Source organism: Lepidochelys olivacea, assembly GCF_965140295.1.
Source record: "Lepidochelys olivacea isolate rLepOli2 genome assembly, chromosome: 8".
Lineage (NCBI taxonomy): Eukaryota > Metazoa > Chordata > Testudines > Cheloniidae > Lepidochelys > Lepidochelys olivacea.
In genome coordinates, this window is record NC_140418.1 from 35,019,635 (window position 1) to 35,046,253 (window position 26,619).

At 44.4% G+C, this 26,619-nt stretch overlaps 1 protein-coding gene across 3 annotated transcripts in view; it reads right to left on the reverse strand.

Annotated features, from left to right (window-relative positions):
* The window catches only part of SIL1 (SIL1 nucleotide exchange factor), a 229,016-nt gene that overhangs the window by 175,769 nt on the left and 26,628 nt on the right, over positions 1-26,619 (reverse strand). Inside the window, exon 2 of one of the 3 annotated variants that reach the window (XM_084636669.1) lies at positions 26,450-26,571. The exons of the other annotated variants lie outside the window; for them this stretch is intronic. The gene's annotated coding sequence lies outside the window, so the exon portion shown is untranslated. The remainder of the gene's footprint in view (positions 1-26,449; positions 26,572-26,619) is intronic. 3 annotated transcript variants of the gene reach the window in all.

Below are 26,619 nucleotides of genomic sequence, written 5' to 3' on the forward strand. Positions count from 1 at the left end.
CTTACAGCTCACTAAAAATAAAACTCAAATGTACTGATAAGACCGGTGACAAATCACAATACAGCTCTCTAAAGGCTACAAGATTGTGCCTGCCTAGAATGCTGCATGCCCCAAAACATTTAACATCTTGTGTAGTTTACAGTTAAGCAGGAAGAGTTAGATGTTAAATGTAAGGTGATATGTTCATAGAGAGAAGCATCCATATCTTGCCACCTTGTTACAGGACAGACACATTCAGATGTAGTAAGACATTTTCAGACTAAATTTTAAAAGCGTGTGTGCGTGTATTTGCAAAACAACACAAACTTTTCCCCTGTCCACAAAAATGACTTTGAGACTTCATAAGCTTGCTGCATTTTTAAAACGTTTTAGCTGTTAAATTTGCTTTGTTTCTTACATCTTGTAGCAGCTGAAAATGGAACGATGGGGATCTATATATGGTTCCAAACAGATGATAGGATTTGTAATAATAAACTTGCTGTTTTCCAATATAAAAAATTAAGGAAATTTGCACAGGTGTAATTACCAATGTAAATTCCCCTAACATAAAAAGGGCCTTTGTTTTAAATTATCCTCTACCTTTTCTCATAAAAAATTAGGTGCTAAAGAGGCTACAGACACCCAGACTCAGAAATACTTTTGTTCCCAAGAAGCAAGTGCTCATGTCATAGCATGCAATGTTTTCAGTGGTGTGGCTCATTACCGGCTGAGAGGTCCCACTACAAGAAAGTTCTGTTCAAGAGCTTCTGAAAACCTCATCTGTATTGGTGGCTACAGTAACAGTGCTTCCGTTATGCTCTCTATTAGCAGAGACATTTTACTAATGTTACTAGTTGTGCATCAGTAACTGCCGCACAGCTCCGTGAGTGCAGCCAGTAGAGGCCTAGTGACACAATTCAAAAGAATTCAACAACAGGAACATATTTCATGAATTCTTACTGCGGCTGGGTACCCACCATTCTTTTGTGTTTTAACTCTCAACGTGCAGTGTGTATTATGTGTTTCCAATACCTCTATAAGAAACATTATCTGAATTTTGATCAGCCATGCTATAGGAGCACATACCACTGTGCCCTTGTCTTGTGCTTGACTTCTCTTGTGCCCTTGCCATAGACTTAAAGGCCAGAAGGGACCATTGTGATTATATAATCTGACCTCCTGCACATTGCAGCCCACAGAACCTCACCCACCCACTCCTATAATAGACCCATAACCTCTGGCTGAGTTACTGAAGTCCTCAAAACATGATTTAAATACTTCAGATTACAGAGAATCCACCATTTACACTAGTTTAGTGCAAGTGACCCATGCCCCATGCTGCAGAGGAAGGTGAAAAACTCCCAGGATCTCTGCCAATCTGACCCAGGGGGAAATTTCTTCCTGACCCCAATTATGGCAATCAGCTAGACCCTGAGCATGTGAGCAAGACCCACTAGCCAGACACCTCTACTCTATGTTGCAGCCAACAGAAATAACAGAAAGTATAATAGTCCTATCCCTGTTCTCAGCTAAAGATCAAGGAAGTAATACTGAGATTATAGCAGCCTTGCAAAATTGTTAGGAAAGCTTACCAGCCCAAGCACAAAATCTATCCCACTGCCCTTCACCAAAATGGCTAGTCATAATTAAAATACTAATGATATTTTACTCACTCATCAGCAAGACTCACTCTTGTCAGGTAGAACTTTGCAAGGCTGCATTATAGAATGATAAAACTTTTAGTGAAATTTGAACATGGATCTTGATTGCCTCATGCAAGCTGCTGAAGCACCTCAACTTGCACTGGCTTCAGTGGAATTTGAGAGCACTCAGACTCTGACAGGATGAGGGCCCTAATATGGTTGGGTTTTGGTTTTTTGTTTTTAGTTGTTGTTTTTTTAAACAGTAAAGGTTTTAAAAGATGAATGCCTAATATGGATATTACTCAGAATGTTACAGGTCACCTATGTGTCAACTTGAGATACTAGTTTCAATGTAGCTATGATGATCAAAATCAAATATGGTATCATCTTAATGGGGAGTCTCTTTCCGGTCATTCCAGACAAACTAATTTGACATTCTAGAAAGTTTTTACTATCTTTAACTATTATGAACCTATGAAACGACCGACAAACATAACAAAGCTAAACTAATTCAGGAAAACATGGAAGTGATGCCTCCTCACCAAAGCATTCTTTGCATCTGAAAAAGACATGTTTACTTGGGGTGGGGGGAAGGAAGCCATCCAAAGGAATACTATAAAAAGATTACCATATAGGTAAAGCACATGCGTTTTGTTGAAATAATCAACTGCTTAAGATCCCAGATCAATAACAATATTGCAATGCAAAATTTAAAACGTTTTCAATAAATGTTTTAAATAAACTACTTGAAAATTATTCATGTTATTTTTATACCATAGCACCCAAAAGGCAAACAATCAGGATCAGGCTCCTAATGTATTCGGTGGTATATAATCACACAGGAAGATTCCAGGAAAACGTATCTGTGCTGTCCTGAAAATTTCTGCTTAGTGCAATAAAGTCCACAGATCTATTACAAACGGTAGGTACTTTATCCTGCTTGCAATTTGGGGGCAGAACCATACCTGTCGGTCACTGGCAGCAAGGGAACACCTTAGCTACCCGAAGTTCCCTCCAGCTGAGAATTTCCACAGCCAAGATCATTCCATTCTACTTTCCTAAATTACAGAATGTGTTAACTATGCTTTGAAGAAAAGGCATAGCAATTTCTCCTAATGCAGAACCTGGGACTAATCTCCCCTAACATCCCCAAAGTCAGGTTTAATTTGTTAATTTCCATCTCTGTTCTGGATGATGCATTTGTACTCAGGGTAGGCCAAATCTGTGAACATTACTACTTGAAGGACATTTCAGGATAAGCAGAGATACATTTTCCTGTTCATCATCATGATAAGGTCCACAGATCTGTTACAATGGTGTTTTCACAGCAATGGGCCTCCAGGATAAAAAGCAGGATCTCCCTTTAAACACGGACATAGAATCATAGGACTGGAAGGGACTTCGAGAGGTCATCTAGTCCAGTCCCCTGCACTCATGGCAGGACTAAGTATCTAGACTATCCCTGACAGGTGTTTGTCTAAACTGTTCTTAAAAATCTCTAATGGAGAGTCCACAACCTCCTTAGCCAATTTATTCCAGTACTTAACCGCCCCGACAGTTAGGAAGTTTTCCTAATGTCCAACTTAGACCTCCCTTGCTGCAAATTAAACCCATTACTTCTTGTCCTATCCTCAGAGGTTAAGAACAGTTTTTCCTCCCTCCTCCTTGTAACAAACTTTTATGCAGTTGAAAATTGTTATGTCCTCTCTCATTCTTCTCTTTTTCAGACTAAACAAACCCAGTTTTTTCAATCTTCCCTCATAGGTCATGTTTTCTAGACATCCTAAATATGGAAATTATGTGTCTTCCCCTGGGCATTGAGGCATGAACAAAATACTTCTGCAAAAACTGGCATTGGTCAGAGTTTGGATGACCAATATACAGAATGTGGTGATATTATGTATTGATGGCCACGTGGCCACCTAGCAAATCTCAATGCAAGAGACATGACTTCTCTACCTGAGATGATCAGCATTCCTACAGATTGGTCTTTGATATCTGAAAGAAGGAAGAATGTTTCTTGAATTTACTTTCAGAATGAATGCTGTGACAGTTGTGAGGACTACTTGGCTGAATTAAAAAGTACAATAGTTGGTCTCATTAGAGAGAGTTCCCATCTTCACCAACTCCTTTAATCGGAAAGGGTTGTTATTAGGATATCTACTTTAAGGGATAGGAAGTATGAGGGCCTACAGGAGTGCAATTGGGGTAGTGCTATAAGAACCAGAATACATTTCTGAGGCTGAGCGCTGTAACTCTGCAGAGCTGGAATCAGGACAGTTGTCCTAAGAAAGCCTTTAACGTTGGGATTTTTGCACAAAACTTTCATTTCCTTGCTGAGAACATTGTAGTACAGAGACTTGACCTTTTGCTTTGACACTCTCATGCACAGACATTAGAATCCTCCTAGACTCTAGAGGAATTTGAGACAATGTTTCATCCTTTAATGCAGTTAAAACATGGACTCTGCTTCAGCCAGCAGAATAAGTTCTATTTGTTCACTTCTCTCTAGGCTCCATGAGACTGATAATCACTTCATCCAAGTATCTATTCTGAATCAATCTGGTGCTGGATGGAGCACTGGGTTTTGACAATTGCAGACTTCCTCTGCAAGGTAGAGACAGCTAAGGCTCAAAGTTACCTTAATCAAGCCTGAGAACCATAACCTCTTCAGACAGAAAGGCAAACTGCAACATTGTTCCCAATAGGATTCACTAAAAACTGGATTTTTGTTTCTCTGACACCACTTGCTTTCCTTTATGACCAACTTCATCTTTTGTTAACATTCTTCTGAGAGGAGATCTTGTACCTAATGGAATTCATCCTCAACACAGGCTTCTGACTGACTACCCTGGCACCCATAGGTCTGTTTATCATGAATCCAAGATATTCTACAAGCCATGTCGTTCTGTATAGTTGTTTCAGCTCTATCACGTTCTGTAAAGAGCTCTGATTAGCAAAATTTATCAGGAAGAAGCAAGAGTAAAATTCCTTCTTTCTTAACACCAGTATTAATATTACCGTTATCCTGGACGCACTTGTCAGATCAAATGGTAATGATGAGAACTGGAAGGGGAAGGGGGGAAAGCTGCCATCAAATGAAAGTTCTATAGAATGATAAAATGGGAATGGAAAGATGAGTCCCCTTTAGGAACTTGTTCAAATGTTTCAGATGGATCTAGCTGATTCGCTATGGCTAGAAATAGGATGGGGAACAGCCCTTGATGGGAATGGGTTATATCACTCTGATTTGAAGTAAATAATGGATGGTTTCATTCATATTCTAGCATTTCACTGGGTAACTTCAGCTCCCAAACAAGACACTTATTAAGAGGGAGCAGGAGACATAGTCCTTTCCTTTTGCCTCTGGCTTTTCTTGGCCTATCTCACTCCCTGAAGCCTGCAGGGGTACCAACCTCCACAAAAACACCACAGAGCTGAGTGAACAATCTTCCCAAAAGAGAAGTGAAGCCCTAGGACGGGGTGGGTGAACTTTTTGGCCCGAGGGCCACATCGGCATTGCGAAACTGTATGGAGAGCCGGGTAGGGAAGGCTGTGCCTCCCCAAAGAGTCTGTCCCCCACCCCCTCCCACTTCCTGCCCCCCTCAGAACTCCCGACCCATCCAACGCTCCTTGTCCCCTGACCACCCCCTCCCAGGACCCCAACCCCTAACCACCCCCCAGGTCCACACCCCCCTACCCAATCCCCCCTGCTCCCTGACTGCTCCGACCCCTATTCACACCCCAGGCCCGGGATTCCCACACCTATCCAAACCCCCCTGCTCCCTGTCCTGACTGCTCCCCGCAAACCTCTGCCCCATCCAACTGCCCCCTGGAACCCGTTGCCCCTTATCCAACCTCTCCCCCCCTTACCATGCTGCTCAGAGCAGCAAAGCCCCACCGCCCGGCCAGAGCCCGCCATGCCGCCGCTGCACTGCCCGGCAGGAGCGATGGGCCAGAGCGCTGGCAGCACATTGCGCTGAGGCTGCCGGGGAGGGGGGAGAGCAGGGGACAGGCTGGCGGCTAGCCTCCCCGGCCAGGAGCTCAGAGGCCGAGCAGGACAGTCCCTCAGGCCGGATGTGGCCCACGGGCCGTAGTTTGCCCACCTCTGCCCTACGATAATGGCTGGGTATGTGAAAGACACATTATTGAGACAAACTGTTAGTCAGAAATTGGAAATACAAGGCTGGAATTTCCTTCAGAAAAGCCCTGCTGCTGGGGGGTGATGGTGGGCATTCCCCTGCAGCCAGTGACTGACAGGTCTGCTTCTGCCCCCAAGCTGCAAGCCAGATGAAGTACTCACTGCAACGAAGCTGTGAAACTTAGCTTGACCAACCCTGCAAACATTTAAGCATGTGCATATTATTATTCTCATAAGCATTTCCCATTGACAACTCACATGAGTAAAATTATGCATGTGCTAAATCTTTTACAACAAGGGTCCTCAACCTTTTTCTTTCTGAGGCCCCCCCCAACATGCTATAAAAACTCCACAGCCCACCTGTGTCATAATATCTGATTTCCTGCATATAAAAGCCAGGGCCAGCGTTAGGGGGTAGCAAGCAGGGGAATTCCCTGGGGCCCCATGCCACAGGGGCCCCCAGGAAGCTACATTGCTCAGGCTTCAGCCTCAGCCCCAGGTGGCGGGGCTCAGGGACCTGGACTTCAGTCCCATGCGGTGGGGGTTCAGCTTTCTGCCCTGGGCCCCTGCAAGTGTAATGCTGGCCCTTCAAGCTGCTGTAAATGTTTTCTCTTTCAGAGACTCCTGGCAAACACATGTCAGCAGCACTTACAGTCACCACCAGGCCTTTAAAGTAACATGAAAAATCTAATTAGTTATTTAGATTACAATGTTTATGCAAACAACCTCACAGTTTAATTTTAAACATCATTTAGTCAATTAATTTACTTAATGAATTCCTTCAGAACCTTAGACAATCACAGAAAACAGTACTCTCCAGAGGGCACCCACATGGCTTTATTCATTTGTGATCTGTTGTTTGAGCAAGGAAGAGCCAGGCACAGAATAGGAGATGCAGAACCACTGCTATCTATCGTCTTGTTATATTGCAGCTGTCTGTGCCTTGTCTAGTGGCTCATTGGATCCATCTCAGGGGTGCCCAAATCCTGCCCTAATGCAGGTTGCTTTGGAAACTTGAAAGGAGGAAGAGGGCTGCAGCTGATCTGCCTAAAATGGTGCAGGTATCCTATGTCCGCATCTTTAATACCGAGGGGCAGCCCATTAAAACTACACGTCTCACATTCAGTGTTCCACCTTAAAGAAACCTCCCATTCAGCTGAAGATGGAGTATTTTAAGATGCATCCTCAAAACTCTGAGGACCCTCCTATTGATCTGTACTCATAAGAATGGCCATATGGGGTCAGACCAAAAGTTCATCTAGCCTATTATCTTGTCTTCTGACAGTGGCCAATGCCAAGCGCCCCAGAGGAAATGAACAGAACAGGTAATCATCAAGCGATCAATCCCTTGTCGCCCATTCCCAGCTTCTGGCAAACGGAGACTAGGGACACCATCCCTGCCAATAGCCAATGATGGACCTTTTCTCCATAAATTTATCTTGTTCTTTTTTGAATCCTGTTAAGTCTTGGCCTTGACAACATCCTCTGGCAAGGAGTTCCACAGGTTGACGGTGCAATACAATGATCAAATTGTATTCTTGGGGGAATACTGCGTCACTGTGCATGTGAAGAATTTATGTGCCCTGCAGATTTCTTTGCTTCCCTGCAGAAAAATGACTTTCTGACTGGGAAGCAAAGAGAAGCTGCAAAAGTGGTCAAGCACTGCTCCCCAGCAGTACAGGTGCGTTGTTTTGGGTCCCCGGAGCACCCAGCGGAGTGGTAAACAATTGGAGGGGCAGGGCTGCAGATGCCCAAACCAGGGGCTCCTACCCTGTGCCAGGCTCAGCTACTAGTCCCAGCTGGGCTGGGGAGGATGGGACTTCCTCTTCCCCTGTAAGGAGCATCCAGGGCTGAATCAGACCCACCCCCAGAAACCTCTCCAGCTGCAGGAAACACTGCACCCCTCACCCCCATAGCTCCTTAGCTGTGGGGAGAAGGGTCACCGTACAGGGAGCTGCTCCCCCATCCACGCAACCCCCATGCATCCGGACCCACCTCATACCCAGATTGCCCGACCAAGCCTCACTTCTTGCACCCAGAACTCTCTCACTCACCCCCCTGAACCCAAACCCACACCCTGCCAAGCATCAGCCTCTGCATCCGGAGCCCCCTTGCACCCAGACCCCACCCTCTGCCAAGGCCCACCCCTGCATCCAGACCGCCCCCTGCACTCAAACCCCCACCCCAAAGAGTCCCACCCCACATGCACCTGGACCACCCTGACTATACCCCCAGACCCAGACTCGCACGCCACTGAACCCTACTAAACCAACACCCGGATTTGCACCCCACCGCCAGCACCTGGACCCCACGTGCTGAGTCCTCCATACCCACACACACACCCCCACTGAGCCCCAACCACCTTCACCTCGACCTCTGTGTCCCATTGTGTCTGCACCCAGAACCCCACAAACTGCAATGAGCCCCTGTTCATCCAGATCTCCCTTGCACCCAGTCCCCCCACTAAGCCACCCACACCCAAATCACTCCACACCTGGATCTCCCTACACTAAGCCCCTCCCTACTTGCATCCTGCTGGGCTGAGTCTGCCTGCCTACATCTAGTCTGCTTGGCACAGAGGGGCAGGGCCCCAGGGTGTTTCTGGGGCAGTCTTGGCCCCTGCGCTGTGTCAGGGTACGGTGCAACTCTACCACCAAGTCCACGTCCAGAGGTGAGGGGGTGCAGGGTGATCTCCTACCTCTGTGCAGTCAGTGGCCTGTGCTCCCCACTGCCATGCTGGAGCCCCCACATGTATTTATTGACAAATAAAATTGGCAGAATTTTGCAGAATTTTAAAATATTGTGTGCAAACTTTTAAGTTTTTTGGCACAGAACACCCTCAGAAGTAAAACTGAGGTCACAAAAGAAACAAATCAAAAGAGCAATGGGTTAACAATGATATAGCTCAAATTATCATCAAATGACTGCAGCAGGTAATCAGATAGATCATGAGGCTGACAATAAAGACCACTTTTATTAGTCCTGCATCAGGAAACTGAAGGAAGCAGCTGTTTTGCCTCAGTCTAAACCCACCCTCCCACCCAAAAGGATCTTGCTCATGGCAGTGAGACTGATTCAGCTGGTTAAGGACATAGCAGCCTCTTGTGGTTTCTAACCATTAGCAAAAGATATCACCAGGAGCAGTAAAATCACCTTAGCTATTCTTAAGGAAGTGTAGAGATCAAAGTGGTTTCTGAAGTTCCTCCTCATTGCTACTCCACACTTTCTCCTTAAATCTCACCATTGTTATGGTAACTAATATTCTATTCTTATTTCCCCACAGCCCAGAACTTGTAAGTTTACCAAGTTATTTCAGAATGAAGAGTTTCACTGAATATGCTCACACCTGATACTCTAGCAGCTTCAAATAGCACTCTTCCTTAACCAAGGAGGCACCTGGAAGGATTCCACAGCAGAATTAGGATTTAGGCAATCATTACGCATGCTGTTCCCAAAAAAGGCTGCAACCTCCCCATCCCCTCCCTCTAACAGAACAAGGAGACATCTCTCCCTCCATAATTAAGACGGGGGAGGTGGGAGGAGGGAGAGATACTTAACAGGACAATGAGTTCTAGTGCCTTCATGGTCTTGTGATCTCGGACTTATATGACTGCAGTTGCTGGAACCAGGTGGTGGAGGACCTTGGTGATACCACCTGATGTTGTCAAGGGTCTCTCATGCAGTTTCAGACTGGCCAGGCTGGTAGCCAGTGACCAAAGTCTTCATCTTCTCTTCCCCTAGCCTGATTGCACAGGGGAACTAAGAGGGGTACTTCTTGCAGATGATGATGGTAAACTGAGAAAGCACATCACCATTCTGCATAGTATTGACCATTATAGGGGCAATTCCACCTTACTCCACCACCTTGGGCACTATCTCAATAGTCTAGGGGCCGATCAGGTGGACCATCCGCCCTGGGTGCGGTCTACATGGTCCAATCCTGTTGTAATGAGCAGCAAGCAGGCCTAAGGTCACTAATGGAAAATCTCACTCAGAATGAACATTGTCTGGAAAGATCCACTGTTGCAACCCTTGGCATATGTTGCCTCAGATATAAAAATAGGAGCTGTGTGAGGCCAATTCTGAAGACATTACTACAAGCATCCAGGGTGGATAAAAATCAATGATTTTTTTTTTAAAAAAAATTAATTTTTTTGTTTACAATCGGATTTTTTTGATAAAATGCATAAAATGCATCCAGAAATCATCCCTGCATAATACCAACTATAATAAACTTCAGAGCTAAGGGCGAACCATTCAAGAAATATATGTTTGCTGATGAGATTTTAAAGAAAAAGTCACACCAGTGAACTGGTGGAAGTCACTTAAGCACTTGGATTCAGAGACTGATGAAGTGATAATCTCACTTTGAACAGCAGTAGCTTCTTCTGCCGGCGTAGAAAGAATATTTTCCTCCTTTGGACTAATTCATTCCAAACTGAGAAATTGTTTGGGACCTGAAAAAGCAGAAAAGCTTGTTTTTCTTTTCCAGATTCTGAACAAACAGGAAAATGAAGGTGAACACGACTGAGTTAGCTGCAGAAGCCAATATTTTATTTTAAGTTTCTCATGTTGACCTGGCTGACATTTTTTTAAAAAATATTTCATATAACTATTTTAGTTTAAAACAATTTTAACAAAAACAAACCTGATTTTAAAACACTTGAATGTTTAAAAGAACAGGAGTTCTTAGCATAAACTCTAATAAATTTGTTAGTCTCTATGGTGCCACAAGTACTCCTGTTCTTTTTGCGGATACAGACTAACACGGCTGCTACTTCGAATGTTTAACTACATTCAAAAATTCATATGCTTGTTTTGTTAAAATATTATGTTTTCTGTTGAAGAAAAAAAATCTAGAATACATAATGTTGTTGTTTTAGTTAAATAAAACAATTTAAATGTCTGTTTCATGATGTTCTCCTCCTAATACAGCATGGCAAGAAAATCCTCCAAATATTAATGATTAACCTGTTGAATTGGAGATATTTATGAAGTGATTGGGAGGTGAACTATCTGCTTCAATTACCTTTGGTAAATGAAATTTTCAGAAAATGAATGATTGTTTGGTTAAGCTGTAAAACTAATCTGAAAAGTTTTCAAAATAAATCACTTAAATATATAGTCTGTACCTTCTAAAAATGAAACCTACATCTATCTCGGAGTTGTGAAGAATATGTATTAAGGTTATAACAACCAACAAGAATGCACTTTTATGTAGAAATCCATGATTAAATCAAGTCTTCCTGACTAGTGATCTAAATCATGATTTAAATCAATTTGATTTAAATCAAATCCACCCTGCAAGCCTCCATCTCACGTAAACTGACATGGGACCCGCTCTTGGCATTAAATGTCCATTATAGGCCTAAGCAGTTTCTTAAAAATAGGTAGTGATCTAGTCACATCCATGCTGGCTCTCATACATCCGCTTACATTCTCTCAACATATTTGAAATAAATTTAAAGAATTTATGACAGGCTGTCATCTCTTACAAGAAGCAAGAAAATTAGAGTAATAGTTCTGAGACCTCAACTAGATACAAGTTTATGACTTGCTCCAGTAACTTGACCTGAAACAAAGAGTTGCTTTTACATCTTAGCAATATAAACTCCATTTAATAAAAAGCTATTAAAAGTTTATGACAACTAAAAATTCTCACTTGGGCTATTCCTCTCACCATGCCTCATCAGCAAGGGTAGATTATCATCATTATACATTTATATTACAGTACCACCTAGAGGCCAACCAGGCCAGGCACCCATTGTGCTAGGTGCTGTACAATCATATGGTAATGGATTCCTTGCCCCGAAGAGCTTACAGCCTGAAAGGGCTGATGTTGTTTCCATTACTGGCTTTTACACCAGCTAACTCCTCTCCCTGGCTGCCCCTATGCCGGCACTTTTCTTGAAATCCCCAACACTGGTGTAGCACCAGTCCAGCTCCACCGGATCGAGCAGCAGTTAGAGTGCTAGCATATACAGAGCACAAGTGTTTTTACCAACATGAAGTCTAACCCCACGCGAAGATCTAAATAGCGGGGGGGGGGGTACTACACTGGTACTCCCACAGATGCTAGCAATGGTGGATTTGCACTGGTGCTAGACTAGCACTGGTGTTTCAGAGCAGTGTAGACAAGGCTTCAGTGCACTCACTGCCTTGGGTCCTCTCTCCACTCCTGCTCTTCAATCAGAAACGACAGGGGTGCAGTGTTGGAGCAGGGAGCATGGAGACCCATGTGATTACAACAAAGCAAGCTGCTTTGTGATAAACCACAAGTGACATGGCTAGTCAGCACTATTTCTGGGTGTAGCTAATCCTATAACCTTAACTATAAATTCCTTCCAGAAAAAGGGGAGCAGGGGGAGATGCTATCAGCCAGCAAGGTAATGCAGAAGGAAAAGCAATCAGTTACTGGCCATTTGCTGTCCTGAGACCCAGGACACCAAACCCCAGTGTTGGATGGAAGACCAAAGATTTATCTGTTTTTTTAACTTCTTGGCCACTGGCTCAAAAGCTGGAGATGTAGGTGTGATGGGTTCCCTCCCCCAGCCCCAGGGTTCCCCCTGGTCCTGAGGTACCACTGAACCCTCTGAACTCACCAGCCTGGGCTCCCTCTCGCACTGTACTGCTGTGACAAGCTGCAGACCCGCTCTCGGTCCTACACTTGTCTTCCACCAGCATTCACACAGGTAAGAACACACCTAGCTGCAGTTACATGCAGGCTGGCCAGCCACTGCATGAATCAACAATAGGCTACAGCCAAAATAACCACCAGCTTCCCAGCCAAGGACCCCAGAGCTATACTGTCCTGCCCTGGTCAAAACCCCAACCAGTATGAATTTATTATCCAGTTTGCCTCCCCCTCAATGTGGGGAGGAAATGCAACAGCCTTTTCCCCTTGAGCTAAGATTTCCAAGCGCTTCATTCAAACTCACTTGTTTAGATAAAGCAAAAACAAGTTTATTAGCTGCAAAAGATAGATTTTAAGTGATTACAATGGATAGCAAACAGATCAAAGCAGATTACCTAGTAAATAAACAAAAACAGAAACTAAGCTTAACATACTAGGAGGATAGGATTTGATCTAATCTCTCACCCTCACTGATGATGCAAGCAGGCTTGCAGATTCTTAAGGAACAAGCTGCACTTGTCTTGCACCTTGGGATCCCCAGGTTTTCCTACACAGGCTAGAAATCCCTTTAGCCTGGGTCCAACAGTTCCCCCAGTTCAGACTTTTGTTCCTTTGGTGTTTCCAAGAGTACTCATGTGTGGGGAGTGAAAAACAACAGATGTCACTCCCTGCCTTATATCGCTTTAGCATATGGCGGGAACCCTTTGTTCCAAAACCAGTTCCCAGATCAGTTTGTGGAAAAATATAGACATCCCAAAATGGAGTCCAGAGTCACAGAATCATAGATTAGGGTTGGAAGAGACCTCAGGAGGTCACCTAGTCCAACCCCCTGCTCAAAGCAGGACCAACCCAACTAAATCATCCCAGCCAGAGCTTTGTCAACCTCTAAGGATGGAGATTCCACCACCTCCCTAGGTAACGCATTCCAGTGTTTACCACCCTCCTAGTGAAAAAGTTTTTCCTAATATCCAACCTAGACCTCCCCACTGCAACTTGAAATCATTGCTCCTCATTGTGTCATCTGCCACCACTGAGAACAGCCAAGCTCCATCCTCTCTGGAACGCCCCCTTCAGATAGTTGAAGGCTGCTATCAAATCCCCCCTCACTCTTCTCTTCTGCAGACTAAACAAGCCCAGTTCCCTCAGCCTCTCCTCACAAGTCATGTGCCCCAGCCCGCTAATCATTTTCGTTGCCCTCTGCTGGACTCTCTCCAGTTTGTCCACATCCTTTCTGTAGCGGGGGGCCCAAAACTGGACGCAGTACTCCAGATATGGCCTCACTAGTACCAAATAGAGGGAAATAATCACTTCCCTTGATCTGCTGGCAATGCTCCCACTAATGCAGCCCAAGATGCCGTTAACCTGCTTGGCAACAAGGGCACAGCGTTGACTCATATCCAGCTTCTCGTCCACTCCCCAGGTCCTTTTCTGCAGAACTGCTGCTTAGCCAGCCGGTCCCCAACCTGTTGCGGTCCATGGGATTCTTCTGTCCTAAGTGCAGGACTCTGCACTTGTCCTTGTTGAATCTCATCAGAACCTCATCTTTTGGCCCAATCCTCCAATTTGTCTTGGTCACTCTGGACCCTATCCCTACTCATCCACCAGCTTAGTGTCATCTGCAAACTTGCTGAGGGTGCAATCCATCCCATCATCCATATCATTAATAAAGATGTTGAAAAAAACCAGCCCCAGGACTGACCCCAAGTACTCCACTTGATACTGGCTGCCAACTAGACATCGAGCCGTTAATCACTACCCGTTGAGCCCGACAATCTAGCCAGCTTTCTATTCACTTTATAATCCATTCATCCAATCCATACTTTTTTAACTTGCTGGTAAGAATACCAATGGAAGCCCGTATCTAAAACTTTGCTAAAGTCAAGATATATCACATCCACCACTTTCCCCGTATCCACAGAGCCAGTTATCTCATCATAGAAGGCAATCAGCTTGGTCAGGCATGACTTGCCCTTGGTGAATCCATGTTGACTGTTGCTGATCACCTTCCTCTCCGCCGAGTGCTTCAAAATGGTTTCCTTGAGGACCTGCTCCATGATTTTTCCAGGGGCTGAGGTGAGGCTGACCAGTCTGTAGTTCCCTGGGTTCTCCTCCTTCCCTTTTTTAAAGATGGGCACTATATTTGCTTTTTTCCAATCATCTGGGACCTCCCCCAATCACTACGAGTTTTCAAAGATAATGGCCAATGGCTCTGCAACCACGTCAGCCAATTCCCTCAGCACCCTCAGATGCATTAGATCTGGACCCATGGACTTGTGCATATCCAGCTTTTCTAAATAGTTCTTAACCTGTTCTTTCACCACTGAAGTCTGCTCACCTCCTCCCCATACCATGTTGCCCAGGACAGCAGTGTGGGAGCTGACCTTGTCTGTGAAGACGGAAGCAGAAAAAGCCTGGTCACAGGCCCTTACATACCTTGCTGAGTCATAGCAGGCATTACTTACAGGCTGGAACATTCTCAGGAAGGCTTACCAGGTGGGGGATACGGTTCTCCTAAGGCCTATTGTTTATCCTAATGGCCCATTACCTTGAACAGGCCTTTCACAGCCAGCTATCTGGACTAGAAGCATTTTGCCTAGTGGGTGTTGCCCAGGTTCAACTACATTTAAAATACAGATTCATAGTCAATATTCCTAACTTTAAATACAAAAATGATACACGCATACAAATAGGATAATCATATTCAGCAAATCATAACTTTTCCAATGACACCTTACATGACCTGTCTTATATAAAATCCATCATAATTATGCCATAATCACGTCATATCATCACTGTGAAGAATATGGGGTACAGTGTCACAGTGGGGACAGAATTAGAGGGTCTGCATTAAGCAGGTACGGAGACAGGACATATGATGCTCAATGTGGTTAGGCAAGTTTGGTGCCAGGAAACAGGACATTGACTGGGATTAGGAAGGTATGGAGCCAGCACACTGACATTTCCCAGTTTCTGAAATTAAGGATGGTCCCAGCCAAACTAGCTATGGTAGATCTGTAGCTCAGTTCACAAGCCCTAGTATGAAAAATGCTACATAAAGTTTATTAATCATTAGCATCTACATTGTCCTGAAATGCCACTAGCATGTGTATTCAACTAAGTGTTGTAGCACTTCTATTAGGCTAATGTTCCTTGCTGCAAACAGGATAAAAAGCAGAGAAGATCACAGCTCTCACATATACAATATCAATACAACCTACCTGCTACCCATGCTTAAACACCTACATTTCAGTCTTTTCCAGCTAACACCTCACTGTCAGGACCATATCAGTACCGAGGTTTCTTTTATAAACTGCTATCTCTCTCGAGTCAAAGATTCCTACTGTTTTAACAGAATTGCATGAGTCACCATGAGAACCAACTCAAAGCGCCTGCAAAAGTGGGGAAAGAAAGGACCTCTACAAACAGCTCTATTGATCTGTGAGAAACAGTTAGCTGTGAAGTTTATGAAAAATGCATTCCCTCACTCTACTACAGTACATGAGGCCAAGATGACAGCTCTTATTTAAAGTCAACCCCTGGGCATAACTCTCAGTAGAAGCTAGAATCCAACAAAGGAACTATGCTAACCACATGTTGGAGCTATACAATGCCACCAAAAAGCAGGCCATTGTTTATAGCTATTGATACTGAATTGCAGGCGATAAGAACAATAAGAGACATAATTCAAATTCTCCACTATAAGTTACTTCTGTAATGGACCACAAACTTCCAGAATGGAGCCCGATGAACATTCTCTTAAGACTTGGTTTTGTTTGGTATTAAGGTGTGTTATCCAGGGGTGAGATCAGAGGACTGGGAGTCAAGATTCCTAGGTTCCATTACAGGCTTTGCCACTGACTCAGTGTGTGATCTGGGGCAACTCACTTCACCACCCCAAATCTCAGTTTTTCCATCTGTAGAATGGAGATAAATATTTATGTATAAGAGCACAGTAAGGCTTCTCTCAGAGTCTGTAAAAATGCTTTGAGATCCTTGGATAAAAGGTGTTATACATGTAAAGTGGTGTTACTCTTTTATCTCACTAATGAGCAAACTTTCAAGTGAGACCAATACTTTATGTAAATCAAGGAAAAAATATATGGGCAGTTATGAGCCTGGAGAACAAGAAGGGGTGTGTATCTGTAAGCACTGGATATCTTTCTTGATCATATCTACTCTTTTAGCTATACCTTTCATTTCGAGATTGAAGACCAAGCCCTGGTCTACACTAAAAAGTTAGGCTGACCCAACTATACTGCTCAAGGCTGTAAAAAATCCACAGCTGAGTGATGCAGGTAACCCAACCTAACCCCGGGGGTAAACAGCACTAGATCAACCTAGCTACTGCCTCTTGGGGAGGTGGATTACTTACGCCGATGGGAGAACCCTTCTGTCAGTGTAGACAGCGTCTACACCGAAGGGCTGCAGCTGTGCCACTGTGGCGTTTCAAGCGTAGATAAGCCCTGAGCCCTCCCCACCAAGCAGGAGTACTTCTCAAGCTGAAACAAACCAAGGTGAAAACTGTTAGCCAGTAGAAGATACAATTTTAAACCCTTTTTTAAATTTTAGAACTGCAAAATAAAACAGCGCTAATCACAACTCCAGAATCATGAAATGAGTGGGTAGTACTGGCAGACACATGCACCAAAAAAAGGGAGGTAACATTCTTCCCTCTCCTTTATTCCCTCATGTACCAGTTCTACAGTACAGAAATGTCATTTCTGTTTTGTTGCTGTGTAACAGGCCTACACAAAGGAAACTGATTAACTGACTATTAACTATATACTGCCCTAGGTTGGGCCCTAGGCACTACCATAATTAAAACAACATGAGAAAAGAAACAGGGAAATTGACTGTACACAACATACTGACAAATGCACAAAGTAAACAACATGCAAAAGAAAAATATTTCTAATCTCTCTCAATTATAGGTGTTACTTGTAACAACAGTAGGTAACAAAAATTAGAAATGTGATCTGTGCAATGTCCCTTTAGTTACAACTGTCATTACAACACAGCTCATTATGTTTATTTTAGAAAGTTACTGAAACAATCATTAAGGCACCATAGACCGCAGCATTCTTCTCAGAAAAGTTCTAAGTCTACTTTGCATTAACTGAAAAGGTGTGGACCAAGGCCAACAAAAGTAGGTAAGGCTGATGGGTAAATCTCTTAGAAGGCTTGCACTCCTTCCATCCATGAGGTGGCCACTGATCTTGTTGTGTGGGCTGTAACCTTATTAGGTCGGAGTCTCACCTTATGCCTTATCAGCCTCTACTATGAAAAGCTTTGATCCACCTAGTTATTGAAGACTTTTCCTTTTATTGCTTAGAAATAAAGGTTGAATAGGAAGTTTGATTTCCTGAGTGTTTCAGTTCCACATAGGTAGATTTTTTTTAATGTACTATGGATATCTAGTCTATGCTATTTTTCTCCTTTCAGATGCTTCAGACAAAATGAAGCTAGAGCAGTGACTTGTGATTAATGGAAAAGCTGTATCAGTTCTCTGCACCATCTGGTCACTGCAGAACATACAGCATTGATAATCTATAGAAAGAGCTTCTCATTCTCAAAACCTGATGGCAGATGAAATCCTTATGTGAAAGGTGACTGTCATGGTGAGGAAACAAATGGGGATTCAAATGGTGAAGCTACTAGAGATGTTAATATGGAGCACAGATTCCATGACAGAAAACCATCCAACAGTTCTGCTGCCTGTAGGAATTTCTTTATGCATGGGTGTGAGGATATGAAACCAGGTTTGTCTGTGCTCAAGATAATGCCTAAGTGTCTAAGGGCATGTCTTCACTAGCAACACTAAAGCGCTGCTGTGGCAGAATTTTAACGTGGCTGTGTAGTCACGGCACCAGCACTGAGAAAAAAACATACAAAAAAAACCACCACCTCTGTGAGGGGAATGGCTACCAGTGCTGGGAGTGACCTTGGATGGGCAGATGCTGCCACCACCCAAGTGTAAAAAAAAAACCCAAACAACAAAAAAACACCTTCTGAGAATCCAGGAAGGAACAGTTGGGAATTCCTTCCTGTGGGGATCCCACAAGGCCTTTCACCCCCACCACCGCACCCCAGGGAAGAGCTGAGGGGGAAAAAAAAAAAAAGGAAAGGAAATCAGGAGTTGCCACCAGCTAATTAAACACCATATGCACAAAGCTCTTAGGCACACAAAAATCCAATCCTGCTCTTAAAAAAAGGTAAAACTTATTAAAAACAAAAAGAAAGGAAATACATTTGGAATTTAGGCTTTTTGCTCAATCTTAAAAGAAAAAAATTACAAAAATTAAACATCAAGATAGATCTCTTGAGGTTCAGCTTAAAGGTTACAAGCAAAACAAAGGCATCTGGGGTTAGCACAGAGGAGTCCACAAGGCAAGAAATAAAACAGAAATAAACCTAATCACGGTCTTTCTAAACATTCCTAATCTACTTACACATTTGGGAGTTCCAAATAAGTAATTCTAGGTATGATCTGAAGTTTTTTCCTCTGTTTTAAAAAGTTCTAGCCCTCCCATTGCCTCTTATGGTCAGGTGCCCACTTCTTTCCTTTTACTTGTGGACTTGTTAACCCTTTACAGGTAAAGCAAGTAGAGAACAGCTGCTAAGAGGAATTTTATAGCTAACTGGCTGGCTGGGTGCCCATAAAAAGGGAGCCACCCTCCCCCCCTTCATTTATCACAGGGCCCCATAAAAAAAAAAAATCTAGTACAGGCTTGACAATATCTGCTTTCCACCTGTCAATGAATGGGAAGCTTTCCCTGGTGCATGACAGGGGAGGGCAATGCCTAAAATCTGAAGAAATTTTTAAATTTTCATTTTAAAAAGTGTAAGTTTCTAGCCTACATACAATGAAAACTTTCCAAGCATCACCAGATGCAGAATAATTTTTGAGTCTGCAGACAGACAGTGCCAGAATTTCTGTTCCTGCTCAGAGCTACCCAAAGTAGCAGAAGAGTGACTGCCATTACAGGGTTCTGAACATGAGTAGTCTCGTTAATTTCACTCTGACAGTTGGGAAAATCTCTGCATCCCAGCCAATCCAGGCACTGGAGCAAAGAGGAGTACCCAAAACAGGCTGAAAGTAAAGAACACAGAGACACTACCCACAGCAGTTGGTCTCTGTGATTGTCTCATCCTAATGGTAAGTGCTCTGTTCAGAGGCTTGGTAGTCTCTGATTCCAAAAGGGACAAACTGAGGGATGAACCTGAGCTTGATTTTGAGTGTTTTTCATCCTCCACTTGGATTTATGGGAGGAGTCTGAAGCACTTAATAGAACATTCTTTTGTCAGAAAGAACCTCAGGAGTATCAAAGTCAAGGAGATCTACTTAAATTTTAGACTTGGTTTCTTTGGTCCTGGGATTGTGTCCCCTTTTGGGTTTTTGAGTTCCCTTCATGTTGGAGGTTGAGAGCAGGGGGAGGGAGGAATAGCTCCTCCACACCCAGAGGAGAAGAGTCTCATGAAGTGGACACAATAAGAAGCTGGCCTCAAGAGGGCAAGAAAGTCTGAGCATTTTGCCTCACAATATACAAAGCTCTGTAGGGTCTTGGTAGAGCAGTGGTTCTCAAACTAGGGCAACCCAGTGGCCGCAATTCGCGGCTCCAGACCAATGGGGGCTGCAGGAAGGGCGGCCAGCACATCCCTCGGCCCGCGCGATTCCCGCAGCCCACATTGGCCTGGAGAGGCAAACCGCGGCCAGTGGGAGCCACAATCGGCCAAACCTGCAGACACGGCAGGTAAACAAACTGGCCCGGCCCACCAGGGGCTTTCCCTGAACAAGCGGCAGCCCTAGTTTGAGAACCATTGTGGTAGAGGAATGGATCAGACTTCTCCAATTCCAGGGTACAAAACCCAATTGCCTTTCTAATGCAAGAGGTAGGCAGGTTAGTACCTTAGTAGAGTGGAAATGAGGAGAAAACAGAGACATAAGTGTCACTGAATTGATAAGCTGCCCCGATGTTGCTGGAGGACATGGAGTTGGAGTCACTTAACCCCTTGAAAGCAGTCTCTGCTGGCTCCCACAGTGCAGCAATCTGTCACTTGCTGTTCCCTTCCCAGGGGAATGAAGCTGCCAGCTGCTGCATTAAGGAGGACAAACATTAGCAACGAAGGATGAAGCTGCCTTGCTGAAGCTGCTGGGCTAGCTAGGAGCTTTTAGGGGCAACCTGCTCTGTGGATTCTGCAGAGACCTGGCCATCTCAGACTCTGAGAGGTATATTGGGAAGGTCACTTCTCTGGAAGGCCTGCAGTCACTGCTTCTTCTCAGTGTTAGTTTTCCCTCTGTGCAAGGCAGCAGAATGCAGGAGCTGATCTTGCACTTCCTTCTCTGCTTCTTAGCCTTCACTGTGTGTAGCTTCCTGCAGAGCTGGGAGCACTCAGAATCCCCCTTGCTTGACACATTATCTAACAGGAGTCTTTTAGGGAATCAGTTTTATCTTTTAAAAAGGGAGTACTTGTGGCACCTTAGAGACTAACAAATTTATTTGAGCATAAGCTTTTGTGAGCTACAGCTCACTTCATCGGATGCATTCAGTGGAAAATACAGTGGGGAGATTTATATACACAGCGAATATGGAAAAATGGGTGTTACCATACACACTGTAACCAGAGTGATCACTTAAGGTGAGCTATTACCAGCAGGAAAGCCGTGGGGGGTGGGGGGGAACGATACACACAGACCTTTTGTAGTGATAATCAAGGCAGGCCATTTCCAGCAGTTGACAAGAATATCTGAGGAACAGTGGGCAGATGGCGTGGGGGGCGAGGGGGAATAAACATGGGGAAATAGTTTTACTTTGTGTAATGACCCATCATCTCAGGCACTGGCATCCTGACAGCAGGACTGTCTGGCTATGTAGACTCCCTCCTCAGGCCCAACACCACCAGCACTCCCAGCTATCTTTGAGACACCACTGACTTCCTGAGGAAACTACAATCCATTGGTGATCTTCCTGAAAACACCATCCCAGCCACTATGAATGTAGAAGCCCTCTACACTAACATTCCACACAAAGATGGACTACACGCAGTCAGGAACAGTATCCCCGATAACATCATGGCAAACCTGGTGGCTGAACTTTGTGACTTTGTCCTCACCCATAACTATTTCACATTTGGGGACAATGTATACCTTCAGATCAGCGGCACTGTTATGGGTATCCACATGGTCCCAGAGCATGCCAACATTTTTATGGCTGACTTAGAAAAACGCTTCCTCAGCTCTCGTCCCCTAATGCCCCTACTCTACTTGCGCTACATTGATGGCATTTTCATCATCTGGACCCATGGTAAAGAAGCCCTTCAGGAATTCCACCATGATTTCAACAATTTCTGTCCCACCATCAACCTCAGCCTGGACCAGTCCACACAAGAGATCCACTTCCTGGACACTATGGAGCTAATAAGCGATGGTCACATAAACACCACCCTATACCGGAAACCTACTGACTGCTATTCCTACCTACATGCCTCCAGCTTTCATCCAGACCACACCACATGATCCATTGTCTACAGCCAAGCTCTACGATACAACTGCATTTGCTCCAACCCCTCAGACAGAGACAACCACCTATAAGATCTCTATCAAGCATTCTTACAACTACAATACCCACCTGCTGAAGTGAAGAAACAGACTGACAGAGTCAGAAGAGTACACAGAAGTCACCTACTACAGAACAGGCCCAACAAAGAAAATAACAGAACGCCACTAGCCATCACCTTCAGCCTCCAACCTCTCCAACGCATCATCAAGGATCTACGACCTATCCTGAAGGACGACCCATCACTCTCACACATGTTGGGAGACAGGCCAGCCCTTGCTTACAGACAGCCCCAAACCTGAAGCAAATACTCACCAGCAACCACACAACAGAACCACTAACCCAGGAACCTATCCTTTCAATAAAGCCCGTTGCCAGCTGTGTCCACATATCTATTCAGGGGACACCATCATTGGGCCTAATCACATCAGCCACAATATCAGAGGCTCGTTCACCTGCACATCTACCAATGTGATACATAATGCCATCATGTGCCAGCAATGCCCCTCTGCCATGTACACTGGTCAGACTGGACAGTCTCTATGTAAGAGAATAAATGGACACAAATCAGACGTCAAGAATTATAACATTCAAAAACCAGTTGGAGAACACTTCAATCTCTTTAGTCACTCGATTACAGACCTAAAAGTTGCAATTCTTCAACAAAAAAACTTCAAAAACAGACTCCAACGAGAGACTGCTGAATTGGAATTAATTTGCAAACTGGATACAATTAACTTAGGCTTGAATAGAGACTGGGAGTGGATGGGTCATTATACAAAGTAAAACTATTTCTCCATGTTTATTCCCCACTCCTACCCCCCACTGTTCCTCAGATGTTCTTGTCAACCGCTGGAAATGGCCCAACTTGATTATCACTACAAAAGGTTTCTTCCCCCCACCCCACCCTCCTGATGGTAACAACTCACCTTAAGTGATCACTCTGGTTACAGTGTGTATGGTAACAAACCCATTGTTTCATGTTCTCTATGTATATAAATCTCCCCACTATTTTCCACTGAATGCATCCGATGAAGTGAGCTATAGCTCACGAAAGCTTATGCTCAAATAAATTGATTAGTCTCTAAGGTGCCACAAGTCCTCCTTTTCTTTTTGCGAATACAGACTAACACGGCTGCTACTCTGAAACCAGTTTTATCTTTCTCCCTCTCCAAGTTCTGAAGAGAAATGGGCTCCAAAGCTGCTTTGTTTCTGGTCTGCAATAGGATCAATCCTCAGCCATGTAGCAACCAAGTCTCAATCTGCCCCTTAACACTAGGGAGATCGTAGGACTAGCCAATACTGAAACAGAAAAGAACAAATCCATGCAAGTCCCCCTCTCAGGAAGGCCACAGGCCTAGTCCTCCCACCGCCAACCACTCTTGACACAGGATAACATTTTATAACATTACCTTAGAATTGCAAGCTAAAGCCACAGAGGCTTTTTTTGCCTCTGTCTTCACGAACAAGGTCAGCTCCCAGACTGCTGCACTGGGCAACACAGCATGGGGAGTAGGTGGCCAGCCCTCTGTGGAGAAAGAAGTGGTTAGGGACTATTTAGAAAAGCTGGACGTGCGCAAGTCCATGGGGCCGGATGCGTTGCATCCGAGAGTGCTAAAGGAGTTGGCGGCTGTGATTGCAGAGCCATTGGCCATTATCTTTGAAAACTCATGGCGATCGGGGGAAGTCCCGGACGCCTGGAAAAAGGCTAATGTAGTGCCCATCTTTAAAAAAAGGGAAGAAGGAGGATCCTGGGAACTACAGGCCAGTCAGCCTCACCTCAGTCCCTGGAAAAATCATGGAGCAGGTCCTCAAGGAATCAATTCTGAAGCACTTACAGGAGAGGAAAGTGATCAGGAACAGTCAGCATCGATTCACCAAGGGAAGGTCATGCCTGACTAATCTAATCGCCTTTATGATGAGATTACTGGTTCTCTGGATGAAGGGAAAGCAGTGGATGTATTGTTTCTTGACTTTAGCAAAGCTTTTGACACGGTCTCCCACAGTATTCTTGTCAGCAAGTTAAAGTAGTATGGGCTGGATGAATGCACTATAAGGTGGGTAGAAAGTTGGCTAGATTGTTGGGCTCAACAGGTAGTGATCAATGGCTCCATGTCTAGATGGAAGCCCGTATCAAGTGGAGTGCCCAAAGGGTCGGTCCTGGGGCCGGTTTTGTTCAATATCTTCATAAATGATCTGGAGGATGGTGTGGATTGCACTCTCAGCAAATTTGCGGATGATACTAAACTAGGAGGAGTGGTAGATACGGTGGCAGGTAGGGATAGGATACAGAGGGACCTAGACAAATTGGAGGATTGGGCCAAAAGAAATCTGATGGGGTTCAACAAGGATAAGTGCAGGGTCCTGCACTTAGGACGGAAGAATCCAATGCACCACTACAGACAAGGGACCGAATGGCTAGGCAGCAGTTCTGCGGAAAAGGATCTAGGGGTTACAGTGGACGAGAAGCTGGATATGAGTCAACAGTGTGCCCTTGATGCCAAGAAGGCCAATGGCATTTGGGGATGTATAAGTAGGGGCATAGCCAGCAGATCGAGGGACGTGATCGTTCCCCTCTATTCGACATTGGTGAGGCCTCATCTGGAGTACTGTGTCCAGTTTTGGGCCCCACACTACAAGAAGGATGTGGATGAATTGGAGAGAGTCCAGCGAAGGACAACAAAAATGATTAGGGGTCTGGAACACATGACTTATGAGGAGTGGCTGAGGGAACTGGGATTGTTTAGTCTGCAGAAGAGAAGAATGAGGGGGGATTTGATAGCTGCTTTCAACTACCTGAGAGGTGGTTCCAAAGAGGATGGTTCTAGACTATTCTCAGTGGTAGAAGATGACAGGACAAGGAGTAATGGTCTCAAGTTGCAGTGGAGGAGGTTTAGGTTGGATATTAGGAAAAACTTTTTCACTAGGAGGGTGGTGAAACACTGGAATGCGTTACCTAGGGAGGTGGTAGAATCTCCTTCCTTAGAAGTTTTTAAGGTCAGGCTTGACAAAGCCCTGGCTGGGATGATTTAATTGGGGATTGGTCCTGCTTTGAGCAGGGGGTTGGACTAGATGACCTCCTGAGGTCCCTTCCAACCCTGATATTCTATGATTCACACAACTCAAGGCTATTCCCCTCATCCTCCACTCCAACCCAGGCAGTACGCTTCTGGGAAATTATAGCACACCTCACCCATCAAGTTATGTTGCAGCTTAGGCCCTGACCCTGCAGACACTTAGGGCTTGGTTATACTTACATTTTATAGCGCTCTAACTTGCTGGCTCAAGGGGGTGAAAAATCACCCCCCTGAGCAGAACAAGTCAGAACACTTTAAAGCGCTAGTGTAAACAGGCTCCAAGCACTGGGAGCCGTGCTCCCAGCGCTTGGAACTAATCCCCTCATAGAGATGGATTACCAAGAGTGCTGGGAGAGCTGTCTCCCAGTGCGCGACCCCACTAGCACTTCAAAGTGCTCCGGGAACGCTTTGATGTTTCCATGTAGCCATACCCTTAGGGATGTACAAAATCCCATTGAACTCAGTGGCCCCATTCACATGTACAGTTACTCACATGTTTAAGTGATTGTAGAATTGGGGTCAGACTAAGTTTAACAGGGCAAGGACCCTGTAATTTGTGTATTAAGTATGATGCACATTTATGTTGCTGTATAATAAATAATAATTAGAGTGACCCTTGGTCTCCAACACTTTCAGTCTGCCATAAGCATCAGAGACGTTATATTTAAAAGAAATAGCCGGAGAGAGAACATAAGGCATTGCTACAGAAACTCTGAATTGGCTTTTACTCTCTGGATAAAATAGGACTTTCTGATGAGCTGGTTTTCTTATTGTTACGTATCAATTCCATTTCATAACAGCAGTGAGGCACTGCAGGCAGAGCACTTCAGGATGATTACTGCATTTCTCGGGTAGTTAAGTAGACCTGACCTTCAGCCACATACCTCACCTCAGGCATTGTGATAAGGTACAATTGCCCAGAGATGTACTGCCTGGGGTGCCTTATTGATTAATTATAGGGTTAGGAGCATTCTGCCGGTCCAGGCATCTGATTGGCTCCACATGCCAAAGTGCTTTATAATGGGTCTGAAGGAGCCAGTACACTAGTGGGGTGGTTCTCAACTAGGAGTATGCATACCTTTGGGGGTATGCCAACTCATCTAGATATTTGCCTAGCATAAAAAGCACTAGTGCAGTCAGTACAAACTAAATTTAATATAATGATTTGTTTATACTCCTCTATACACATAAATATTGTACTTATATTTCAATTTAAATTGATTTTATAATTATATGGTAAAAGTGAGAAAATAAGCAATTTTTCAGTAATAGCGTGCTATGACACTTTTGTATTTTGATGTCTGATTTTGTAAGCAAGTCGTTTTTAAGTGAGGTAAAACTTGGAATACGCAAGACAAATCAGACTACTCAAAGAGACACAGTTGTCTGGAAAGGTTGAGAGCAAATGCATTAGAGCATACCTCTGCACACGAGCCAGAAGGGGCTCTCTTGCTCATTGCAGACCCATTTCCAGACCAGCCAGGCTCTCCCTTCAATCAAGCAGTCTGTCTTGTTTTAGCAGAGATTTACTGAGAGATTTTCTCTTGGAAACAATAATATATGGATGGAAAGGAAGAACAGAAATGAGTGA